We start from the raw sequence: 6,045 nt of genomic DNA, 5'->3' as shown, positions 1-6,045 counted from the left end.
CAAACCAGTCTGTATATTTAATCAAATACAAGTCTCTCCCACTTTGATATCCACTGAAAGCCTCCCAGTTTCCCAGCAGCTCTTAAACGCAGCATGCATCTGAGGCTCCACACACACATCATGGAAGGCTGTTTGCTTTTACTGCATCATGGTTTATGCTCTATTAACAATTCAGATGCATCTGTTGCAGCACACGTATTCCACCAAGCTGTAAAAGGCGTATAGAGCCCTGATACTCCTGTGTCCCTTTTCTGGCTCTTCCTTCTGCTGTGGTTACATTTGCTTCCAAAATCCTCCCAAAAGCAGAGTAAGCAGAGAAAGCCTTTCATCAGCACAGCTGGTGCCCAAATATCCCGTGAATTGGTATTTCATATTCTCTCCCTCTCTGTTGCTGAAAAGATGCCACCTCATTTCCTTTGTGTGGCATGCTCCTCTGATGTCAGCTTTTAAAGGCTCTCTTCATTTGCATATGATCCCTCCGTTTGGCAACCGACACGTTGAAATATTTGACTAAGACTGTTTACTATCTCTGCTCGTGTTAAAGCGGCGTGATGAGGCTGCAATATGAGATTCCTCATGGGAAGAATTTGGTGGAGAAAGTCTTGTTTTAGTCTTTCCTCTGTCATGTTAATAGACATTAAGTGCAGGTTTAAGACAATTGTTTTACACAATTATTGTTTTAAAGGGACAGTGTGTTGTTTTGGCGGAAATATACAAAGAGATTTAGTATAATCACCTGAAAATAAGGTGTTTTTTCTGTTAACTTAGAATGAGCCGTTTATGTCTACATACGGAACAGCCGCAATATTTTTTACAATAGCCCAGAAGACAAACATTGGCCCTAAACAGGGACATTCACGTTTTCGCGTCGGCCATTGCAGTTCTCTTACACACTTATTACACACCTCTTACACACTTGTTCAGTTTCAGTTGGTTGCAGTCTGCAGCCAAATCCCACACACATCACCTTTAATACAAGTAAGCTGGAAACATAAACAAATCAGACGGGAAACAGATTTCCCATCTTTAGCTTAATTTTGGTTTGGTTTGGTTAGCTAGCTAGCTACAGCTAGAATCAATTCTAGGACTTGTGTTAGCTAGCTAGCTATAGCTAGAATCGATTCTAGGACTTTGGTTAGCTAGCTAGCTACAGCTAGAATCAATTCTAGGACTTTGGTTAGCTAGCTAGCTACAGCTAGAATCAATTCTAGGACTTTGGTTAGCTAGCTAGCTATAGCTAGAATCGATTCTAGGACTTTGATTAGCTAGCTAGCTACAGCTGAAATACATCTGCCATCAAAAGTTGTAATTTCTGTTGGCAAGTCTGCTTTTGTCATGTGCCATTAGTATCATACACTGCATTAAGTCCCGTGTGAGAATGGAAAGCGTGATATGCCTTGCAGCAGTAATCTTAAGTCTATAAATGGGCACCGCATTGCGCTGCTGCTCAGTTAAGCCCATTGCATGTATGAGTTAGATTGTCTGGCTCTCGCCAATAGACAACTTTTAAATCCTTCTTTTAATGCCTTTTCAAAAAAATTAAAAAAGCAGAGTTATTGCTAAAATATAACTCCATTCTCTAATTCAGCCATTTAGTCTGACTATAACCTTGAGCTAAAGCACAGAGAGAGCACAATATGTGCATGTCGGTGCTGAGACATTTGTGAAAGTGAGTGAGGAGGTAAAGGAGCAGTGCGTGGGATTTAATCTGGATCGCGGATGACCCCGACCCCCGCCTCCCTATCTGTGTCAGCGTCTCCCCCTGCAGAAGGCACAGGCAACTAGGAGGCAGGACAGACGCCTTCACCGCAGCTTCCTCTCCAACGCCGTGAGGTAAAGTGGACAAAAGTTGTAGCTGTATGTGGAGCTTTGTATGTTTTCTTTTTTTTCACTTTTTGCAGGCAATTTCACCAGTGAATGATTCATTCTGTTTGACTAATATCAATGCCAGTGAAAGGAATGGAGGTTCAAAGCAGAAAGAAAGTAAAAACGATCTTTTAAGACGTCCGCTGTGTTTTTATTAACATTGAGTAAATGTATTACTTGGATGTAACCATGGGGAATGTGCATTTCACAGGAGGAGGAGGATATGTCACTCTTACCTGTCTTAAAAACTTGAGAGCCCTGGGCATGTATAGTGCACGCACAGTTTGAGGACACACCTGACTGAATTCTGCTCAATGTTGAGGAATAATAGCTCCATGCAATCCATATTTATGCACCCTACTTGTCATTTAAAAGCCTTCACCATTGAACCGCTTTCACTCATATGCTCGGCAGCAGTCGAATCAGTCGGCCTTTGTTAAAACACGACAGACTCTCTACATCCACGAACCCAATAGCTCCTGTTTTACGCCTTATTTGGTGCAGTTGTCCGCTTGGTTTTGGCTCCAGTCAGGGGTGGAGAACGCTCCGATCAAATCTGCATGAAACAACAGCTCCCCGGGCCGCCCGAGACAGGTGCATTTCATGCCACTTTCGAGTGAATCCCGGAGAGGGCAATTTAAGGTGAGAATCCAATCAAAAAAGTGCTCTCTGACAAAACCCCATAATAAACTTGATTTACTGAGCCTTTTTGGCTGCTGTAATTTTCCTCTGCACCTGTCCAAATACCTTCCAGACCATCTACTTTTAAAGTCACGGGGAAATGAACAACAACCAGCAAATATGAATTGCCTATGTCCTTGCTTTTATTTACAGTGCTCCATGAAAAACACGTTGTTTATAGTGGCTACAACTTGTGAACCAGACTGTAGGACCTGCAGCTTCTCAGGGTTCAGCTCCTCTGATGGCAGTAACCTTTTCCTAAGACGCAACAGATGCATCCCAGTGCATGTGATTCTACCCTTTTGAGAAATCCATAACTTTTGACAGCTCAAGATTAATAATGTTTTGTCCGATAAACAGCTGACCTGAGCAATCCTGTGACTGATTACAAATAGCCTGCTTAAATGCCACTGTCAGTTGTTTATGGGAAGGAGGACAGAGCCAATGAGGAACACAATGCAAAGAAACGAGGTGAGAAGAGGTGAGGCTGTAAAACCTCATATACATAGTTATATATATATATATATATATATATATATATATATATATATATATATATACATATAGTGAGGCTGTAAAACCTCATATACCTCATATATATATATACACTCATAAACTCATATACATAGTTATATATATATATATATATATATATATATATATATATATATATATATATATATATATATATATAGTATTTATGTGGGATAATCCGAGGATATTCTGGAGATGAGGACGCATATTTTAATAAATAATAAAATTAGCTGATTTCCTATTGTTCTCCAGGCAGAAGCTCCACACGATGCTGACGTGTATTCTTTAGGGGAGACAGAGTTAACATCGATGACATCATAGGTCTGAGAGAGTGACCTCTAGTGAATTCTTCCTGCTGAAGAATCGTTGCAGCTCTCCAGGGCCAGAGCGCATAACTAAATAGCGATAATTGATTCTCCAACATTTCTGCTGATTTATGAGGCTCAGGATGCAGAAACAAATCCTTCACTGCTCACTCAGACAGCGGCCTCAGAGGAGCGCACTGCGGTGTGCGATGGATCTCTACTGACACCTAGTGGTGTGAACATGGAATCAGGTTTGGAGCGATTCACAGGCTATTGCTTTACATGCAGTGATGCAATGTTGAAGGACGCCACTTCAAATGTATTACTGTGAATCAATGTGTCCCCCAGCCAAATGTTCTGCCAATTAATACCTCCATAAAGCAAAAGGCCAAAAGACTCCAAATGAATCCCAGGGGCGGAGTTACAGCTCTGCACTTCCTATGTTGTATTCTTGGTGATGTCAGCTTCTTCAAAGAATACACCACTATTAAAATTAAGAAGCTGCATTCACCTTAGAAAAGCATAACACTGTGTGTTCTTTAGACCGGGAACTGTAAAGGAATGTATTGTACGTCCGTTACCCATCAGCGTTAAGAAGTTAACTTTAACCAATACAATACCATCGTCAACCCATAGGGATTTATTTTTAAATGGCATATTGTTGTTACTTCAATAAGTAAAAGTGATGTTTGGAAATCAGATTTCAGGCCAGCACAGCTTCTTTATGACAATGTGCAGGTAATTTAACTTTTTTTTTTTAAACAATGTATTTATTGATTTTCAGTCTGCAAGTCACATCAAATTGAATATCAACAAAACAATACACAGCAAACATGTTCACCCTGTTCCCCCTCCCATAATAATAAAGTAACTAAATAATAGTTAAATTAAATTAAAAACAGATAATAAAAAGAAAATAAAAAGAAACATAAACATATACTTTACAAACTGAATAATGGGTGTTTTTCCTACTAGTCAATGTAGATAATCAGACAGTTGTCCTACTCCCCCTGAGCCTGTCCTTGCTGAAGCAAATCACCAACATTAGTATTATGCCTTAAGAAATACCCAAAAGGTCCCCAGATATTATCAAAATTATCTTTTCCAATGACATGTTTGAGGCCATTTCTTTAACCCACATACCAATTCTTGGGCCATCAACACTTCTCCAATTAAAGGCAATTATACATTTAGCTTATAATATACACACATCTATGAATCTGAGCTCTTTGCTTTGTAGAAGTGGTATGATAGGATATACACCAATAATAAAAAGCTTGGGAGTCAATCGTAATTAATTGGATAAAATTTGATCAATATCTTGCCAGAAGGTTTTCACTTTCCCACATATTCCCATATACAGTGAAACAGTGTCCCCCTTGCTGTAATTTTACATTTAGCAAGAAACTAAATTCCACCCAATTAAAAACATATTTAGGGAGGTATTCCAGATGTTGTCTTTGTCTTGAAGATGAAATATACTTTACTGTCCTGATGTGTCTTTGGCTCCAAGCCGCTGCATCACACAACACACTTGACACCATAGTCCACACGCACACATATACATATGATACACACTCTCATCAATAAAGAAAGAAAGCACATGGCGACTGTGGCTCAGTGGTAGAGTCAGTGGGTCATCCCTCAATCAAAGGATCGGCGGTTCGGTCCTTGCTACGCTAGTCCATGTCGAAACTTAACCCTGATTTGCCCACCGAGGCTGTTCCTGCAGTGTGTGCATGTTGTGAGTGGTTGGAAGACTATAAAGATCTATACAAGTCCATTTACTTTAAAAGTATTATTAAATGTTTCAAAATGTACCTCCAGACCCCCGTTTATCTTAATGATACATATGTCCTCAACATTTGTTCCTCCAAACAAAATGAAATACGATCGTATCTATTTCTTTGCATTTCCATTGATAAGAAGACACAGACAGGTGTATATTCCCTCAGCTTTTGTTCGCAGAACTCAAACTTTACACGAAAGATCTCTCATCAACCACATAATGAATGTTTTTGTTATTTGTTAAATTGTAGAGCTGAATTTTACGTTACTGTGAAATCCTTCATTCTTATCACGGACAACTAGTGTGATGGTCTTCATCCCTTCTGGCGGCTCACATTCCTGGAGCCTAACAGAACAGATGAGTTCAAGTCCCCCTCAAACAGACTCACACCTCGTCACTGGCTGGTGGCGCTGATCTATTTATTAAGGTCACCTTGAAATGTACCTGCTTTAACATGGACAGCCGTCATGTGTGAAACAAGAATAAATAAGAAGAGGACAGCCTTATATTATCCAACAGCAAATACAAAATGTACAGTCGCATATATGCCACAGTGTGTTAACGTAACTGAGATGAGGCATTCTTTATACAATATTTAGACAGCTTTTAAAAATTGGTTCAAGTCAAAAGCATTTCATAAATTCAAACTGAAATTGGTGGCTTGTGTCAAATGCTTGATACAAATCTACAAATGCAAATTAATAATATCATCATTGAACCTTTTAGCAAAGAGCAAATATCTTAGCAAGATTATTAACACACTAGTGTGTTAATAAATCTGCTAAGATATTTGGTCTCCAACTCTCAATAATTAAATGTGTTTTGGTTTAGAGCTTTAATTATACATCGCTGAAGAGCTGGTGGTATCGC

Source organism: Taurulus bubalis (assembly GCF_910589615.1).
Source record: "Taurulus bubalis genome assembly, chromosome: 3".
NCBI classification, from domain to species: domain Eukaryota; kingdom Metazoa; phylum Chordata; class Actinopteri; order Perciformes; family Cottidae; genus Taurulus; species Taurulus bubalis.
The sequence above is the reverse complement of the archived record's forward strand: the minus strand, read 5'-3'. Positions refer to the sequence as shown.